We start from the raw sequence: 20,935 nt of genomic DNA on the forward strand, positions 1-20,935 counted from the left end.
AACTAAGCTAATATTCAGAGAGTGTTATATATGTAACTGTGTGATAACTTTCTTTTGTTGTAACACTATTCATAGTTTTTATAATTCAGAGCTTGGTGTCAAAGATTGAATATATAATATATAAGTAAATTTCCTGGTATCTTTATACTTGTTACCCGTAGTTATCCTTTAATATTCCTCTTCTTGCATGATGAAGTTGTCTATGAGACCAGGCATACTAAATACGTTTATAAAATTGCCTTTGCTTTTCAAGTTTTTAATTTAGCTCTTAAATGTAGTTTATTCTCTGGACTAAATTTTTTTGAACTTGAACTAAAAAAATAGCTGAATTTTTGTTGTTTAAAATATGTTTACAAACAAGCTATGGCTAAGCCAGTCCAAATGTTCACAATGTCATTGAGCACTGCAAATTTTAACTTGTTGGAACTTTATTACTTCAGGTCAGTCTCTGAGCCATGATGAAATATTTTCATCTTGAAAGGAAAGAGGTGAAGTTCTTGCTTAAGGTTGGGTTTTTTTGGGTTCCCCCCTCTATGTTTGTGGAATAGTAATGTACTATAAAATAGTAATTCTGTGGTTTTACTAAGTCTAATCTTCTACAGATTTAGAAAAATTCTCTATTTGGGGGAAAGACAGTTCATGGCAGAACTGAGCCTTGAAAAACCTTAGTTTCTGCATATTGAGAATTTTAAGTTATCCATAGATATTTCATAGATGTTAACTAAATAAAAAGTTTAAACATCCTTATTTTATTAAATATTTAATACTAGTATAAGTTTCCATAGCTATGTCTGAACTCATACATGAAGTTTACAGTCCCAAAATCTTGACCCATGGCCAAGATTCAGTTTTCTGATGGATTTTTTTCACAATAGATGTCTCTCAAATCCATGCTGCCTACAGGGTTAACTATGGGGAAACTAGAGCAAGGTTGGATGTTGTAGGAATTATGCGGATGACACCTCAACAAGGCTCATCCCTAGGTTCCACTTCAATAAAAGAATCAGACAGAGTTCTTTCTTCTATTGTGTTTAATATGCAATAGTAGTTACAGCTTGAGCAGGGTGCCTTTGGAGAGGAACCCCGCCTGTCGATTATTACTGGATTTTATAGTCTCTATAGGTCGCTTGATTTCCTGATGGCACTTCTGCTCATCCAATCCTGTTTGCAGAGTCTGGGGTCTTCTCTTCTGATTTGCTCTTGCAGCCTCCAGGCACCCTTTTTGTCTGTGTCTTGAGACATTTCCTTATCTTTTGTTACAGAATATCCTGTAGTTAAAATTTTACTTACACTTCCTTACCTACCGGTTACATTTCCATAGATAAAAACCAAGGTTGAAGCCTTAGGCCGTATGAATTATACTTTGTTTACTTTAGTCACTAGTGCTAAGCTCTGGCACAAATTAGTCTCTCACTACATTGGGGATTACTCTTCAGAACTTTTCAAGCTGCTACAGTCACCGAGGCGAAGGGCTCCGGAGCAGAGGCTTGTGCTGGGGCACCCTTGCTAAGGCGGCAAAGGCGCAGGGAGAGCGGGCAGCCCAGCCCCCTGCCCTAGAGCGGGAAAGAGCGGGAAAGGGTGAGCTGCTGACAAGCGGCAGCTCTGACTCAGCGTGGGCGGGGGCAGGAGTGATGGCGGCCAAACCCCCTCACCTATAAAAGCAGCCCCCAGGGAGCGCGAGCAACCAGGAGCGCGAGCAACCAGGAGTGCAGCAAACAGGACGGGCAAACAGGGTGTGGCGCGTCAGAAGGGCATGGTGCGGCAGTTGGCGCTGCAGTTCCCGCAGGCAGGGAGTGCGGGGAAGGCAAAGTCCCCCTCCTAGCTCTAAAGGGAAACTCCGGTAGTTATCATTGCCCTCCCAGGAGAGGACCTGGCAGCTATGGTTACCACTTGCCTGAAAGCCATCGCCAGAAGGAATGCGGCGACCCAGACAGAGCTCCCGCACAAACATACAGCCGCCCAGGTCTCTGGCTGCAGGGAGCGCCTGAGCCTGTCGCTTATACTGGAGGGCAGCGGGGACGGCAGCTGTCTTCGGTGTGACCAGGTAGATGATCTGCTCAGCCTGGTGGCAGAGCTGAAGGAGGAGGTGGAAAGGCTGAGGAGTATCAGGGAGTGGGAGAGGGAGGTAGATTGGTGGAGCCGCACCCTACCATCCCTGAGGCCAAGGCAGCAGATGGAGGCCCCACAAGGAGCAGAGGATCCCCTACCCTCTTGCCAGCAAGCAGAAGGAGGGGACCTAAGAGACGGGGGGGGAACGGAAACAGGTCCCTGCCCGGGGAGGCAGGCGAATCCCCTCCTGGCCTCCCTCACCTTCCCAGTTGCCCTTACATAACAAATATGGGGCTCTGGAAGTTGAGGGCCAGGCAAGTGAGGAGGTAGGTGAAGGTCCAGCCAGGGGGTTGCCGAGGGCGAGTCAGTCAGCCCCACGGATTACGACTGCCCCTGTTAAGAAAAAAAGGAGGGTAATTGTGGTAGGTGATTCCCTTCTGTGGGGAACAGAGGGCCCAATCTGCCGTCTGGACCCATCCCACAGGGAAGTCTGCTGCCTCCCTGGGACCCGGGTTAGGGACGTTACTAAGAAACTCCCCAATCTGGTACGGCCCTCCGATTATTACCCACTGCTGGTTATACAGGTTGGCAGTGATGAGGTTGCGGAGAGAAGTCCTAAAGCAATCAAAAGGGACTTCAGGGCACTGGGGCAACTGGTTGCAGGATCGGGAGCACAGGTAGTGTTTTCCTCAATCCCGTCAGCGGCAGGGAAGAATGCTAAATGGAATGGGAACACTCACCTGATTAACAGGTGCCTCAGAGGCTGGTGCCATCGGTGGAATTTTGGGTTTTTTGATCATGGGGAGGTTTACACGGCAGTACTGGGCCTGCTGGCAGCAGATGGAGTTCAGCTATCTCCAAAGGGAAAAAGGATTCTCGCCCATGAGTTGGTGGGACTCATTGAGAGGGCTTTAAACTAGGTTTGAAGGAGGAAGGGGATATAACCGGGCTCACTAGAGAGGAACCTGAGGGTGGCATGGCAACGTTGGGGGTGAAATTGATAGCCTGGCTCAAGTGCATCTACACCAATGCACACAGCATGGGCAAGAAACAGGAGGAGCTGGAAGCCCTTGTGCAGCAGGATAGCTACGACTATCACAGAAACATGGTTTTTAATATGGAACCTATTTTTGTTTGGTTTTTTTTCCAACCTATCTGCTATCTACATACTTTCTTCATAAGGCAGCCTTTTCCTTAATGTTGAAAGGACTGTCGTGGTTTAGCCCCAGCCAGCGACTAAGCACCACGCAGCCGCTCGCTCACTCCCCCTGCCCCGGTGGTATGGGGGAAAGAATCGGAGGAGTGAGAGTGAGAAACACTCCTGGGTTGAGATAAGAACAGTTTAATAATTGAAATAAAGTAAAAGAGTAATAATAATAGTAACAATATAATAATAATAATATACAAAGCAAGTGATGCACAATGCAATTGCTCACCACCTGACAACCAATACCCAGACAGTTCCCGAGCAGCGATCACTGCTCCCCAGCCAACCCCCCCCAGTTTATATACTGAGCATGACGTCATATGGTATGAAATAGCCCTTTGGCCAGTTTGGATCAACTATTCTGGCTGTGCCCCCTCCCACTTTCTTGTGCACCTGGCAGAGCATGGGAAGCTGAAAAGTCCTTGACTAGCATAAGCAGTACTTAGCAAAAACTAAAGCATCAGTGTGTTATCAGCATTCTTCTCATCCTAAATCCAAAACACAGCACTGTGCCTGCTACTAGGAAGAAAATTAACTCTATCCCAGCTGAAACCAGGACATCCAGCACAGGACATCCTTTGCTGGATGTCGGGGGAAAAATTGTCAGCAAGGATGAGGAAAAGGCTGAGGTACTTAATGCCTTCTTTGCCTCTGTCTTTAATAGCCAGACGAGTTATCCCCAGGGTATTTGGTCCCCTGAGCTGGAAGACAGGGATGGGGAGCAGAATGGAGCCCTCATAGTCCAGGAGGAAGCAGTTAATGACCTGCTATGCCACCTGGATGCTCACAAGTCTATGGGGCTGGATGGGATCCACCTGAGAGTATTGAGGGAGCTGGCAGAGGAGCTTGCCAAGCCACTTTCCATCATCTATCAGCAGTCCTGGTTAACAGGGGAGGTCCCTGATGACTGGAGGCTTGCCAATGTGATGCCCATCTCCAAGAAGGGCCAGAAGGAGGACCCGGGGAACTACAGGCCTGTCAGCCTGACCTCGGTGTCGGGAAAGTTTATGGAGCGGTTCATCTTGAGTGCACTAAACAGGCATGTGCAGGTCAACCAGGGGATCGGGCCCAGCCATCATGGGTTCATGAAAGGCAGGTCCTGCTTGACCAACCTGATCTCCTTCTATGACCTGGTGACCCGCCTGGTGGATGAAGGAAAGGCTGTGGACGTCATCTACCTGGACTTCAGCAAAGCCTTTGACACCGTATACCATAGCATTCTCCTAGAGTAAGCTGGCAGCTCATGGCTTGGACGGGCATACTCTTTGCTGGGTAAAAAACTGGTTGGGTGGCTGAGCCCAGAGAGTAGTGGTGAATGGAGTTAAGTCCAGTTGGCGGCCAGTCATGAGCAGTGTTCCCCAGGGCTCTGTTTTGGGGCCATTCTTGTTTAGCATCTTTATCAACGATCTGGATGAGGGGATTGAGTGTGCCCTCAGTAGGTTTGCAGATGACACCAAATTGGGTGGGAGTGTCGATCTGCTGGAGGCTATGATGGCCCTGCAGAGGGACCTGGACAGGCTGGACCGATGGGCTGGGGCCAATTGTATGAGGTTCAACAAGGCCAAGTGCCGGGTCCTGCACTTGGGTCACAACAACCCCATGCAACGCTACAGGCTTGGGGAGGAGTGGCTGGAAAGCTGCCTGGCAGAAAAGGACCTGGGGGTGCTGGTTGACAGCCGGCTGAACATGAGCCAGCAGTGTGCCCAGGTGGCCAAGAAGGCCAACAGCATCCTGGCTTGTATCAGGAATAGTGTGGCCAGCAGGAGCAGGGAGGTGATTGTCCCCCTGTACTCGGCGCTGGTGAGGCCGCACCTGGAATACTGTGAACAGTTTTGGGCCCCTCAATACAAGGAAGACATTGAGGTGCTGGAGCATGTTCAGAGAAGGGCAACAAAGGTGGTGAATGGGCTAGAGAACAAGTCTTATGAGGAGCGGCTGAGGGAACTGGGATTGTTTAGTCTGGAGAAGAGGAGGCTGAGGGGTGACCTTATCGCTCTCTACAACTACCTGAAAGGAGGTTGTAGTGAGGTGGGTGTTGGTCTCTTCTCCCAAGTAGTTAGCGATAGGACGAGAGGAAATGGCCTCAAGCTGTGCCAGGGGAGGTTTAGATTGGATATTAGGAAAAATTTCTTCACGTAAAGAGTAGTCAAGCATTGGAACAGGCTGCCCAGAGAGGTGGTGGAGTCACCATCCCTGGAAGTGTTCAAAAAACGGGTAGACGTGGCACTTTGGGACATGGTTTAGTGGGCATGGTGGTGTTGGGTTGATGATTGGACTGATGATCTTAGAGGTCCTTTCCAGCCTTAATGATTCCTAGTTTATACTTTCATTATATATAACCCAGCCACCAAGCCAGGAAACATGAAATTGCTACTCTACCCTTATTTGATTTAGTGGTGGACATGGTAATGTTAGGTTAATGGTTGGACTGGATGATCTTAAAGGTCTTTTCCAACCTAAACGATTCTATGATTCTATGATTAATGAGCAAATCTATTTTCTGGTGTGTTTGAGGATATGTTGAATGTTATCTCCAGCCTTGCTTTTATGTAATAGGAGAAGGTAAAACAGAACACAGGGTTCCTTTACTGTTATACTGCAGGTTTAAAGGACTCCTCTTAAATCTGACAAAATATACATTGTTCTCTTTAAGCACTTCAAATAGTGGATCAAATATACAAAATCTGACAACAATATATCATTCTTAAATGCAAGAAAAGCTTCTTAGAATCTTAGGAAAAAATAGGTTGGAGAAGACCCATGGAGGTCTAACTTCCTGCTCAAAGCAGAGCTAATTTACAAGTCAGATCAGGTTGTTCAAGGTCTTGCCAAGTCCTAGATCAAGTCTTTGCTTTTTCTTGACAGTGAACAAAATAGCAACACTAGGAAACAACTAGCGGGTGGATATGCCAGATACAAAGTTTATTCCTGGATGTTTTGTCTTGATACTTTAATTACTTTTAGATGCTTAACTTACCAAGAAAGACCACTTCATGTGGTACTGCAGGAATAGCTTTGTTCTAGAAAGGAAATAACCTGTAACCAATCTAAAGCATCCCTACAGATTAGTCACATTTTAATACTTTGTTCCAAATGTATAAAAAGGTTAAATTTACTACTTGAAGGTATTATCAGCGACATACCTCCCACTGAATTATATTTTTCAATTGCTGAATTTCTGCATCTTTCTTTTCAAGTTTGCACTTTAGCCGTTCTGTTTTTCCATCTTTCAAAACACTCTCCTATAAACAAGTAAGTATCATTTCTTAATAACTCAGTCATGTGAATTTTATTCTCAGGAAAGGAAACTTATTCTTCTTTGTTATTAAAAAAAAAAAAGTATTGGCATGTTCTATGGAGCAAAAAGTATTTCAATCAATCACAAGTGTTTTCTGTTTAAAAAAAAACCAAAACAAACACTAAGTGATTTAAATACCTCTTCCAGTAAAAGAAGAATACAAACATTTTTTTTAAATGCTCTTTTAAGATTATCATGCTTTTGATTCATGATATCTTCTAATCAGGTGCTGTCTTCTAACCATTAAAGAAGTTTCATTTGGCAACTTTCTTCACTTCAAAGTGACTCCCATCATACATGCCTGGTTGTGTTCTTGAGATGTACAGTTATCCATTCCACTGTAATTGGTGAGCTGGTCTCTCCTTTTTTCTCTTTTACGTATTTTCTAAACATCATTTCCAGCCTACTGAAAAACCCTCCATCATGTAACCAAGTCTGAGATTAGTTCAGTTCCTGTCAAAAATAAAAAAAAAGTATTATAACTTATCTCCCTTTACACATAAGTTAATATTGAGATAAAAAAAATGTTTAAAAAAATAACTTGTCACAGAAAAGCACAAAACCCAGATGTTTTAATGTATGTCATGAGAACACTGTGATTCCACCTAGAAAATTATTCCAATTGAAGAGTCTAGAAATCAATTAACATTTAACTGATGAGATTACACAAAAGCATTAAATTAGAATTTAATATTTTTGTACCATGCCCACACTAATTTGTTTTATTTCACTGTTAACTATTCCTCTTCTCTCTAAGAGTTTTAATATTAGTGGACTGTACCGCAACATAGTACCATTAGTATCTTATCATCTACTTTGATTCTCTTTTTTTTGTACTAAGACTGATATTTTTGGACATGCTTTTAAATCTACAAATTGCAAAATTTACTCCTTTAGCTTTCAAATAGTCTTAAAGGCTTTCTTAGAGCTAGCTTTTGCTAAGTTCTCAGATACTAGAACTGCAGACATACAACTATAGTAAATCTGCATCTGTCTGTACAAATTTTCCAAATGCAGATCGGTCAGTTTTGGAATATATATTTGATTGTTGCTATGGATAGTGACCATACCTTTTGCAGAAATAGCTACTTTCTAAACAGAGTTATTCAAACTAGTTTAATTAAAAAAAAATAAGACTTAACCGTGCTAAAAAACATGAGGTATCTGAAAAAGAATAAGAAAAAAAGAAGTGACAACAATAAGTTACTCAAATCTTGTACATCTTGCTATTAAAGCAAGGCATTTTGAAAAGTGGGGAGAAATCTACTAGAGTTCTTCAGCATTATCCCTCCTCTCAAAGTCATGTTAAAAAAAAGAGTCATACTAAAGCATTAGAAGAGAAGATGAAACACTATGTTTTAGGTCAATCTCTATATTTGCATCTTTTCCCAGATCTTTCAGACTATGTAATTGAAAGCAGTATACCATATGCATGTGCTTCAGTTAAAGTGGAAGGCAACAACTTTGGCATGTGCACTTTTTTTTTTTTAAATTCTATTTAGGCTTTTTTAGCACATATCTCGCTGTATACCTGAATGCCTTCCAGTTGCCTCTTCTTAAGATACTAACGTTGTGCTTTCATTTTTTCCTCTATGCAGATTCTTCAGAAAGAATGCATTTAATAAATATTGTAAAATTTAAATAAAAATATCCTTTAAAAAAACCCTTAGAAAAAAAATGTTTTCTTTCTTTTTCAGCCTCTATCAATTTATTCAGTAAAATTTGGAATGTCTGCTCTATAGACACAGATGAAAGACTTCTAAATGTGTAAAAATTAGTATAACAAGTTTCAACATTTGCTCATTTTAATAAAAGCTAGTACCATGAAGAAAGGCAAACAGTGCCTTGTTAATACTCAGGGAACAGAGGAACTCAGCTGCCCAAGAAGTGCAGGCTTAGTAGAACTCCCAAACCCCTCTACTTATAAAGGAAAATAAGAAAGAAAAAAAAAAAAAAGTCACATTAAGAGTATTTGAGTCCCGTACCACCTCCCACCCTAGGAATACATGAAATTATGTTTTCCTTAACCTCTTCTAACACTAACTAGTCCACTGTTATATAATGAACTTTTAGCTTTTAGACGTAATAGGACACACAGTGTTCAAAAGCACGGTATTAATGAACAGAGACAAAAATATACAGTTCCAACTCAGAGGGCATTTTGCTGTTAATATGCACACTATCAAAATTCCAAGTAGAATAGCTCATGAACAGATATATTAATATGATAAGGCATACCTATATTACTGTCCGACTGAAAAGCTTTCAAAGACACAGTGAGAGGTTTGTCTTTTCCTTGCTGGTTCTTCCTTTTCTCTTTCTTATTCACAGACTTTGACTGAGGTGAAGTATTTTCCATGTGTTCATATTCCTGGAAGAATAAAGTCCCACTGGTATAATATTCTTCAATATCCAAATATTTTTCCCAAAGCTATATAAAGAAAAACAATAATTTATAACATATTACAGCAGATTTTAGCCTGTACAGTAATTTGCAGGCTTCTAATAGGTGCTTTATACTCTTTAAGCCGATCAGCAATTGAACATCAACTCTGTTCTCTGAAGTAGAGTATTGCTCTTCACTAAATAGCGAATGAATTATCAGCCTAATACCCCCTATAACCTAGATAAAGTTTTATCCAAAACCTGATAATCTGAAAGTATAATGTAGTCAAACATAGGAAGGCAAAGTGCTACACGTGGCAGGTTAACACTTCCTTTAAAAACCAGGAGGTATACCGTACCTTCATTTTACTCTCAAAATATACTTATTCATTAGGAGTCAGACAGCTATTAGTGTGCAGCAATGCTCTACCAAACCACCTTATCTCCTATTGAAAATAGACAGGCTGGTACATGATATCCATATTAATCCAAGCCTTGCCTGTGCCAGTCCCCCCCACCCACAATCTGCATTAATATTCTTAGCAAATTGTCACCGTCCTACCTGTTTGGTTTGATTCTTAGCCAAAATAATCTTAAAAAAAAGGTTGTTATATAGAAAGCAATAATGGAAATTGAATGCTTTCCTTTCTGTAAAAGCAAAATTGTTTATCTACACTCATGTACGGTATATTTAAAAGATAGAGTATACACTTTAAATTGTTCAACAAAGTTAATTCTCAGGAAGTCTACAAAACATGCTATTTCACTATGCCTGAAGACTCTTGACTTTCAGAAAGAACTTTTAACACAGAAATATCATACTGATTTTTAATAATTATAGTATTTGCCCAAACTGAATTATTGTACAAAGGTATTTACAAAAAAGTGCATATGTAATTTTTGCTTCTTTATGATGCATAATTGCTAAAATTTAATGTATTTTCATAACATTTCATAGGCTCCTGACTTACTGAAAATAACAAATAAGTTCCTGCTAGAAATGAAAAATTCATCTGAACACACTATATCATACATTTTAGCAGCCAGTTCTCATGTTCCCTAAAACAAGTACCCAGAAAAACAGCATCCTAATTAGCTGTTGTGGTTTAACCCAAGCTGGCAACTAGGCACCACGAAGCCACTCGCTCACCCTCCCCCTCCAGTGGGATAGGGGAGAGAATAGGAAGGGTAAAATTAAGAAAACTCATGGGTTGACATAAGAACAGTTTAATAATTGAAATAAAATAAAATAAAAATAACAACAACAATAAGAAAAATAGTAATAACTATTGGTGAAAAGGAAAACAAGAAAAGGAACAAAACCCAGGAAAAAAACCAAATGCTGCAACTGCTCACCACCCGCCGACTGACACCCAGCCAGATCCCGAGCAGCGATCACTGCCCTCCGGCTGACCCCCCTGCGTTTATATACTGAGCATGATGTCTGTCATTGTTTAGCCCCAGCCAGCAACTAAGCACCATGCAGCCACTCACTCACTCCCCCTGCCCCGATGGGATGGGGGAGAGAATCGGAGGACTAAGAGTGAGAAACACTCCTGGGTTGAGATAAGAACAGTTTAATAATTGAAATAAAGTAAAATAATAGTAGTAGTAGTAATAATAACAATATAATAATAATAATATACAAAGCAAGTGATGCACAATGCAATTGCTCACCACCCACTGACCGATACCCAGACAGTTCCCGAGCAGTGATCGCTGCCCCCCAGCCAACCCCTCCAGTTAATATACTGAGCATGATGTCATATGGTATGGAATAGCCCTTTGGTCAGTTTGGATCAACTATTCTGGCTGTGCCCCCTCCCAGCTTCTTGTGCACCTGGCAGAGCATGGGAAGCTGAAAAGTCCTTGACTAGCATAAGCAGTACTTATCCCTAGAAAGGGATCCCAGCTGCTTGGCTTCCTTACCCTCTAAATCCAGGCTACTGGCCCTGTTATCCCAGCATCGGAGCAGCCAGGTGATGATGTGCTCACCTGGATGACAACTGAAATCTTATCGCATATCTCGCAGCTTACTCAGGGATAGGGATCGGGTGGTTACCATCTCATTTATGGGTTCTTCCTCCTCTGGTTCTCATGATGGCCCTGGTTCATCTTCATCCCTTACTAAATGAGCTGATTTTTTCATGTCACCAGCACTGGAGTGGCTGTAGTGCCTGTGGTGGGGGTTGGAGTAGCCGCAGTGCCTGTGGTGGGGGTTGGAGTAGCTGCAGTGCCTGTGGCTGTGGTTGGAGTGGCCGCAGTGCCCGTGGCTGTGGTTGGAGTGGCGGCATTGCCTGTCGTCTTGTCATCAGATCCAGAGACCTTCTCTTTCCCTTGAGGGTACTGAATAGTCTTGACCACAGCTCGATAGGCATGGGCCAGTCCCCAGCAGGTTGCAGTGATTTGTGTCTCTCTGGAGTTGCCAGGGTGACAACATACTTTTTCCAAATACTTTACTAATTGTTCAGGATTCTGCACTTGTTCAGGGGTGAAGTTCCAAAACACGGGAGGTGCCCACTGTCCTAGGTACTTGCCCATACTATCCCACATACCCTGCCACTCATAACTCTCCAGCCTTGGGGCAGATCTCTGGGTGATATTCTTAAATTGCTTACTAACCTTTATCAAAACCGAAACAATATTCCCAAGGAGTATCAATAGAAGTATCTTAACTACCCAGGGATGTTCAAGATACTGAAAAGTTACTGTAATGAAGGAGGAAACATCATAGAAGAAGGTAGTGAAGGTGCCATTCTGTATTTCCTCCACAACAAACCTCTCTGAGGAAGAAGTATGATTGCTAATTGTCTCCATGAGGTGGTACCCGAAGTACAGTAATGACTTCTGTATGAAACCCAAATACCAAGCAGTGCTCAAGGTCAGTGTTTTAATAACAAATCTCCCAGGCAAAACATCACTAATCACTGCAGAGCACAACAAACTAAAAAAACCAACACCCATCTTTAACATGTACAGCAAAAAAAGGAGCATGGTGCAGATCAGATGAACTAATATTGTGACCAGCAACTGCTAACGGATTCCTTAACACACTCTGGTTAATCTGTTATTATCTCAAACCCTTCGTGCCCCACGTTGGGCGCCAAAAAAGATTGTCGTGGTTTAACCCCAGCCAGCAACTAAGCACCATGCAGCCTCTCGCTCACTCCCCCTGCCCCGATGGGATGGGGGAGAGAATCGGAGGAGTGAGAGTGAGAAACACTCCTGGGTTGAGATAAGAACAGTTTAATAATTGAAATAAAATAAAGTAAAATAGTAGTAGTAATAATAGCAATATAGTAATAATAGTAATAATAATATACAAAGCAAGTGATGCACAATGCAATTGCTCACCACCCGCCGACCGATACCCAGACAGTCCCTGAGCAGCGATTGCTGCCCCCCGGCCAACTACCCTCAGCTTATATCCTGAGCATGAAGTCATATGGTATGGAATAGCCCTTTGGCCAGTTTGGATCAACTATTCTGGCTGTGCCCCCTCCCAGTTTCTTGTGCACCTGGCAGAGCATGGGAAGCTGACAAGTCCTTGACTAGCATAAGCAGTACTTAGCAACAGCTAAAAACATCAGTGTGTTATCAGCATTCTTCTCATGCTAAATCCAAAACACACCACTATGCCTGCTACTAGGAAGAAAATTAACTCTATCCCAGCTGAAACCAGGACAACAAGAAAATAACATCCTAGTAGCTGCCAGCACAGAAGTTCAACAGCTTCACAAAACACTTTGTAACTCCAGTTGGTATTGCTTATTTGCAGTTTGCCTTGAAAAAAAGTCTGTTCAAACTTAAATACTCTCAAGGGCATCTTCAAGCATACCAGGATAGCCCAAACTTTATTATCCACAGTGAATTGAGATGTCTGAGGATCTATGTGAATGAGTTATACGGAAAAGAAAACAAAAATCTATATCAGACAATCATTTAAAAGGAATCTAGAAAAAAGCATAGTGAAATATTTCTTTAAGCATCACCCAATAAATGCACTAAAAGAAAGTATTTGTCCATCTCTGCTATTTTTGTCTAAAATAGTTAAAATACTGCAAATAATTCAAAACTTTCATAGAATCATAGAATCATAGAATTGTTTAGGTTGGAAAAGACCTTTAAGATCATCCAGTCCAACCATTAACCTAACATTACCAAGTCCACCACTAAATCAAATAAGGGTAGAGTAGCAATTTCATGTTTCCTGGCTTGGTGGTTGGATTATTTATAATGGAAGTAAAAACTAGGAATCATTAAGATTGGAAAGGACCTCTAAGATCATCAGTCCAATCATCAACCCAACACCACCATGCCCACTAAACCATGTCCCAGAGTGCCACGTCTACCCATTTTTTGAACACTTCCAGGGATGGTGACTCCACCAAGTCTCTGGGCAGCCTGTTCCAATGCTTGACTACCCTTTCCATGAAGAAATTTTTCCTAATATCCAATCTAAATCTCCCCTGACGCAGCTTGAGGCCATTTCCTCTTGTCCTATCGCTAACTACATGGGAGAAGAGACCAACACCCACCTCACTACAACCTCCTTTCAGGTAGCTGTAGAGAGCGATAAGGTCTCCCTTCAGCCTCCTCTTCTCCAGGCTAAACAATCCCAGTTCCCTCAGCCGCTCCTCATAAGACTTGCTCTCTAGACCCTTCACCAGCTTCATACATGAAAAATCACTATACATTCTTCAGTAATTCAGCATTTTAAATATTCCTTTTTAATAGAGTCAAGAACCAAAATGACTAGTTTTAAATGCAATTATTCTTCCTAACTGACATCATAGGGACAACAAACTATTCCATCTGTTTAAGTTAAAGATTGTTTTACTCTTTTGGATCAAGTGCATTCCTTATGTAATTTCTGTTGTGGTAGCTTTGGCAGAAACACACTAAACACATTATACTGGCCTTCATACAGGCACAGGCAGTCTTTGCTTTCTCTCTACTGTATTCTTCAAATATTCATGAATCTTACTAACAATGATATTATTACCAAAACCACGTTCTAACAATAAAAAACAGAGGTTCTTATACTGATAGAGCTATCCTAGTGTCCTAAAGGATAGTCAGCTTTCAGAGTTCAAGTACTCTTGATGATCTAGAAATGTACTAATCATTCCATGCCTAACAGAACTTACAAAGCCTGGTTTACTATGGATCTGTACTGTATATCCATACTTCACTCCACCAAAACATCCCCAGCTTTGCTTCCACCACAGCTCTTCATCCTCCCATGGCAATACTTCTACTTCTTGTCCAAATTATATAAATCCCCCCTTACCACACTCCATATTTCACACCTCACCTACGAGGTGTGCAAGTAGCAGCAGGTACTGGCTCTAAGTACTGAACAGCCATTCACTAAACTTGACAGAAGAGGTAGTCTGACCTTCTACTGAAACCCTTTCTTTCTTTCTCCCCAGCCATCTCTCTTTATCCATGAGATTTAACTTCATAGAGTAACATATTTCAGGAAACCAAATATAACAGTAAGCTATACCTTGTCATGGTTTAGCCCCAGCCAGCAACTAAGCACCACGCAGCTGCTCGCTCACTCCCCCTACCCCAATGGGATGGGGGAGAAAATCGGAAGAGTAAGAGTGAGAAACACTCCCGGGTTGAGATAAGAACAGTTTAATAATTGAAATAAAGTAAAATAATAGTAGTAGTAGTAATAATAACAATATAATAATAATAATATACAAAGCAAGTGATGCACAATGCAATTGCTCACCACCTGCTGACCGATACCCAGACAGTCCCTGAGCAGCGATCCCTGTCCCCCGGCCACCCCCCCCCCCCCCAGTTTATATACTGAGCATGACATCATATGGTATGGAATAGCCCTTTGGTCAGTTTGGGTCAACTATCCTGGCTGTGCCCCCTCCCAGTTTCTTGTGCACCTGGCAGAGCATGGGAAGCTGAAAAGTCCTTGACTAGCATAAGCAGTATTTAGCAACAACTAAAACATCAGTGTATTATCAACATTCTTCTCCTACTAAATCCAAAACACAGCACTATGCCTGCTACTAGGAAGAAAATTAACTCTATCCCAGCTGAAACCAGGACCCTTTCTTTCTTTCTCCCCAGCCATCTCTATCCATGAGATTTAACTTCACAGAGTAACATATTTCAGGAAGCCAAATATAATGGTAAGCTGTACCTGCTCATCTCTTTGTCTCCACTCTTTCCAATTTTCTTCCTGAGTGTCCATCTGCCTTGTGGTGTGCAGTGTTTGTTCATGCTGAGATAGACAGCCTCCATGGGAGGATTTATGAGGAATCTTTTTAAAAGCAAGATTTCTGAGCTGAAAAACACAGTAAGTTATTTTTAATCAGAATGTTAACAAATATATAGAAACTGTCTTGATTAAGACATTCAGACATGCCAATAGACATGCATATATTTTACCGTGTTCTGCAGTTTGGTCTACATTTTTGTTTAATCAGATATGGTACACACCAGAAAGTAAAATTTCTTTTGGATCTTAAGATTGGATCAGAAACACTGCAGCCACATAACAAAGGAATCAAATAGTAAATATACTTTGCCAGCTGAAAATCCCTTTACCTCATTAGCCTGACTGCTGATGTTCTTTCTTCTTTCTCCTTTTCTCTCGCTTCTTCTCATTTGTAGATCTTCCTCCTGAAGCTTGAGATTTACCAGCACCTCAGCCACTTCTGCCCTTTCCAGGCTCTGAATCAGTATCACTGTCTGGTTGTAGTAAGGCAAAACGAGATGCCGTGGTAGGAACTGAACTGATTACAGCTGATGCCATTGCCATGTCTGAAATTCTACTGAGATGGCTTCTTTAATGATTAGGCTTCCTGGGAAAGCAGCACAGAAATAAGAATGGAAATACTGTTTTACTAAACAATCAATGAATCAATAATTCATATCTGTTTAGCTGCAGCAGTTTTAGATCAGAAGGCATGAGACAGTATAAAAATTAACCAATAGTATGATTTCTTTATATTTTAACCAACTACATTGTATTATCTGAAATATCTGAACAAGAAGAACAAAAGGAAAGAATAATTTATAAAAACAAAAATTTGAGACTTCAATACATTTTCTCCTGAGAGATTCCATTTAGCGGGGGGTGGGGGGGGAAATAATCAAGTAGAAACCTCTGAAAGAAGATTGCTTCCATGTTCTGGGGGAAAAACTAGAATAAAAATAAAAGAACATTTTAAAATGCATAGTGCTCCAAAACTGTTTCAGATGCAATCCTTGGAGCCTGATAAATACATGATTTGAGAAAGCAAGCAAGTAGATATTATGCAGAGGCAGAGACAACAACAGTCCACCTTGGGTAATATAATTTTTGTTCCCAAGTCACTGGAAAATCAACAAGCAATTTTCTTCACAGGAAGGTGAGCCCAGCATTCTGGCTGGTACTGTTCTCAAACATTAAGCACCTATTCTTAGAGCAAATGGCTGAGGGTGTGTTGGGAGCAGGGCAGAACTGAGAAACTATGGATCAAGGAAAAACAAGTCAAGAACATCTAAAACACCACAAATAATCAGTTCTTGCTATTCTCTTTAAATGATGAAGCAATACACTAAGTTTGGGTTTTCCTTTGTGTGTGTGGGGGGTGGTGTTTGTTTTTTAAATATATTTTAATACTCAAGAACACTATAGTTATCCTGCTTAGGAGCTTAGTTACAGCTGAGGGATGTTGTGCTACTACTACTCTGGAACATGCAATAAATTGAAACCCAGAATTCAAAAAAGGTTAAAGATACTTCTTTATGGGGGGGGGACCCCCATCAGAGACAAGTGCTCAGTCATGCTATTAAAAGAACTTACAACACCAGATGTTACTTTTGGCACTGCATCAGTCATAAGACTTGAAGTTTGTAAACTCCCTATTGCATTCAGCTTAAGGAAAAAAAAATAATTAAAGTCCACTCCAGTATGACTGTGTCAGCCAAAAGCTTGATATTTCTAGTGCTCTGTGTACTAATTGTGATATATTTTGTTCTTAATATAAGTAATTAAATGGCACAACACTGTATTTATTACGTTCACAGCCATTAATGGTGTCAAATATCCTCAAATATTAGAAACGAATGGACTTATAACTCAAAGCTTTCAAATGAGGAAATATGCTTGCTAGTCCTTTTACAAGATTTTTTTTTCTTAAACAAGGAATTAAAAGTAATGTTGCTCTTTATTGTGATAGATATGAAGAGTATTAGAAAATTAGTATTGGCATTCTTGAGCTGAAAATATTCTAACTGTGCTTGAAGAGGCTTGGGGGGGGCAGAAGGGGGGTAAATGGGTCAAATTCGAGAAGGAAATTTTGTAATTCAGCTCAAACTATGATCTGAAAAATCATTTCAACCTTTATAGTGCTACTGATACAAAAATTCGTGGATACTATTCCTCAAAGTCCGAACCTCTCCGCAGGAGGAAACAGAGTATTCAGAAAGTTCCCGAAATAAAACTCAATAGCAACAAAGTTACTATTAAGCAGGCATTCTTTATTGCAGCGCTGGGCAGCACTGGGGATCGTTCCACCATGAGTGCTCCAACGATTTGGCAAACTTCCAGAGATTTTATACTATCAAGTTATACATATTCATAGGATTTCTAAGAATTCATCTACATAAACATGAGATCATTATCATATGTAAATGTCCAATCCGCATGCATAGTCGCCCTCTTTGGAGGTCTTCGGGGGTCCTCTGGTGGTCTCCAATAGTCTTCTTCACTTGTCCGCTAGTTGAACTTTTGGGCTTCCTTTGTCCATTTATGGTCATTGAATTAGCTCATCAGTCCTTTGGCCTTGGAATGCTACGAAACCAGTTCCTTGAGTGCTTATCTCGGCATGGGGGTCCTGAGTCTATGTTATTAGTGTTTTACACAGGAAGCCTAACAAGCTTGCTCAGGGTCTGTTTTCAATCATGCCAGACAAGGAGTCACATTCTTCGAAATATGTGTCTCAGCAGATAACTAAAACTATCTGAGTCAGGTATTGTCAGAGGTTTATTCCTTTCACTTTCAATTAAGAGTTTGGCAGTCTGAGAAATTTTATGAGTTGATAACAGTCAGTTGACTCAAACCTATCTACATAAACACAAGACAACACAAGAGAACAGTGAAAGTCTGTGAGAGGAATAAAAGGAAACAAAAAGTGCTTGTGACACTTAAGCAGCTCATTAACATCTCAAGTTTAAAAAAAAAAAGAGAATCTGAATCCATTTTTGTTGTGCATTAACACTACTCATATTCTTCAAGAAAGACTTCAATATATCAAGAAAGTAACTATCCCCTCATTTCTGTGTTAGGGAAAAGATCATTGGAGAATGGATTTCAAAGTCACAATATCACTAAGGCATAGATACACAGGTGGCAGCAATTCATGAACCAGTTTCAAAACTTTCTGATTTGCAGGATCAGTAGCAGACTATTAGTTTAATTTTTTTTGCAGTCCATTTTAAGCTATAAGAGTTTGTGAACAGATTTCCTTAAACCAAAAGTACGTATTATTCAGATTCATATATCACCAACATAAGATAAGCATTATACACATGCACCATATAATTTTGAGGCAACGAAAAAGCATTTGTTATCTTGGCTAGCAAGTAGTAAATTTAATGCTTTACTCATTTCACAGAATCACAGACTGGTTGAGGTTGGAAGGGACCTCTGGAGGTCATCTGGTCCAACACCCCTGCTCCAGCAGGGCCACCTAGAGCCAGTTGCCCAGGACCATGTCCAGATGGCTTTTGAACATCTCCAAGGAGGGAGACTCCACAACCTCCCTGGGCAACCTGTCCCAGTGCTCAGTCACCCTCACAGTAAAAAAGTCTTTCCTTATGAGCAGACAAGAACCTCCTGTGTTTCAATTTGTGCCAGTTGCCTCTGGTCCTGTCACTGGGCACCGCTGACAAGAGCCTGGCTCCATCTTCTTTGTACCTTCCCTTCAGGTATTTATATACATTGATGAGATTCCTGCCCCCTGCCGAGCCTTCTTTTCTCCAGGCTAAAAAGTCCCAGCTCTCTCAGCCTTTCCTCATATGAGAGATGCTCCAGTCCTTTCATCATCTTTGCGGCCCTGCACTGGATTCCCTCCAGTATGTCCATGTCTCTCTTGTACTGGGGAGCCCAGAACGGGACACAGGACTCCAGGTGTGGCCTCACCAGTGCTGAGTAGAGGGGAAGGATCACCTCCCTTGACCTGCTGGCAACACTCCTCCTAATGCAGCCCTGGATACTATTAGCCGCCTTTGCTGCAAGGGCACACCGCTGGCTCATGTTCAACATGGTGTCCACCAGGGCCTTTTCTGCCAAGCTGCTTTCCAGCTGGGTGGCCCCCCATCATATACTGGTGCATGGGGTTGTTCTTCCCCAGGTGCAGGACTTTGCACCACTTCCCCTTGTTGAACTGAATGAGGTTCCTGTCAGCTCATTTCTGCAGCCTGTCAAGTTCCCTCTGGATGGCAGCACAGCCCTCTGGCATATCAGCTACTCCTCCCAGTTCTGAGTCATCAGCAAACTTGCTGAGGGTACACTCTGCCCCATCATCCAGATCATTAATGAAGATGTTAAACAGGACTGGACCCAGTATTAACCCCTGGGGTACACTGCTAGCTCCTGGCCTCCAACTAGACTTTGTTCCACTGATCACCACCCTCTGGATATGGTCATTCAGCCAGCTTTCAATCCACCACACCGTCTGTTTATCCAGCCCATATACATCAATTGTTTGTCTATGAGGATCTTTTGAGACACAGTGTCACAGGCCTTCCTGAAGTCTAGTTATACTATATCTGCTGCTATCCCCTCACCGACAAAGCCAGTCATTTTGTCATAGAAGTTTATCAAGTTGGTCCCCTTGGTGAATCCATGCTGACTACTCCTGATGGCTTTCTTGTCCTTCCTGTGCCTGGAAATAGAATCATAGAATCATAGCATCATAGAATCATAGAATGTTGGAAAAGACCTTTAAGATCATCCAGTCCAACCATTAACCTAACATTAACCAAGTCCACACTAAACCAATTAAGGGTAGACTAGACTAAACCATGTCCCAAAGTGCTACGTCTACCCGTTTTTTGAACGCTTCCAGGGATGGTGACTCCACCACCTCTCTGGGCAGCCTGTTCCAATGCTTGACTACCCTTTCCATGAAGAAATTTTTCCTAATATCCAATCTAAATCTCCCCTGGTGCAGCTTGAGGCCATTTCCTCTCGTCCTATCGCTAACTACTTGGGAGAAGAGACCAACACCCACCTCACTACAACCTCCTTTCAGGTAGTTGTAGAGAGCAATAAGGTCTCCCCTCAGCCTCCTCTTCTCCAGGCTAAACAACCCCAGTTCCCTCAGCCGCTCCTCATACTGCCTGTGCTCCAGACCCTTCACCAGCCTTGTTGCCCTTCTCTGAACATGCTCCAGCAACTCAATGTCTTCCTTGTATTGAGGGGCCCAAAACTGGACACAGTATTCCAGGTGTGGCCTCACCAGCACTGAGTACAGGGGGACAATCACCTCCCTGCTCCTGCTGGCCACACTATTCCTGATACAAGCCAGGATGCTGTTGGCCTTCTTGGCCACCTGGGCACACTGCTGGCTCATGTTCAGCCGGCTGTCAACCAACACCCCCAGGTCCTTTTCTGCCAGGCAGCTTTCCAGCCACTCTTCCCCAAGCCTGTAGTGTTGCATGGAGTTGTTGTGACCCAAGTGCAGGACCCGACACTTGGCCTTGTTGAACCTCATACAGTTGGCCTCGGCCCATCGGTCCAGCCTGTCCAGGTCCCTCTGCAGGGCCATCATAGCCTCGAGCAGATCGACACTCCCACCCAACTTGGTGTCATCTGCAAACTTACTGAGGGTGCACTCAATCCCCTCATCCAGATCATGATAAAGATATTAAACAAGACTGGCCCCAAAACGGAGCCCTGGGGAACACCTCTCATGACCGGCCGCCAACTGGACTTAACTCCATTCACCACAACTCTCTGGGCTCGGCTA

The 20,935-nt window shown here is 42.2% G+C and overlaps 1 pseudogene; it reads right to left on the bottom strand.

Moving 5' to 3' along the window:
* The window catches only part of LOC142596478 (G kinase-anchoring protein 1-like), a 29,605-nt pseudogene extending 13,876 nt beyond the window's left edge, over positions 1 to 15,729 (bottom strand).
* Between the last annotated feature and the right edge of the window lie 5,206 nt (positions 15,730 to 20,935).

Source organism: Pelecanus crispus, chromosome W (assembly GCF_030463565.1).
Source record: "Pelecanus crispus isolate bPelCri1 chromosome W, bPelCri1.pri, whole genome shotgun sequence".
In the NCBI taxonomy this organism is placed as follows: Eukaryota; Metazoa; Chordata; class Aves; order Pelecaniformes; family Pelecanidae; genus Pelecanus; species Pelecanus crispus.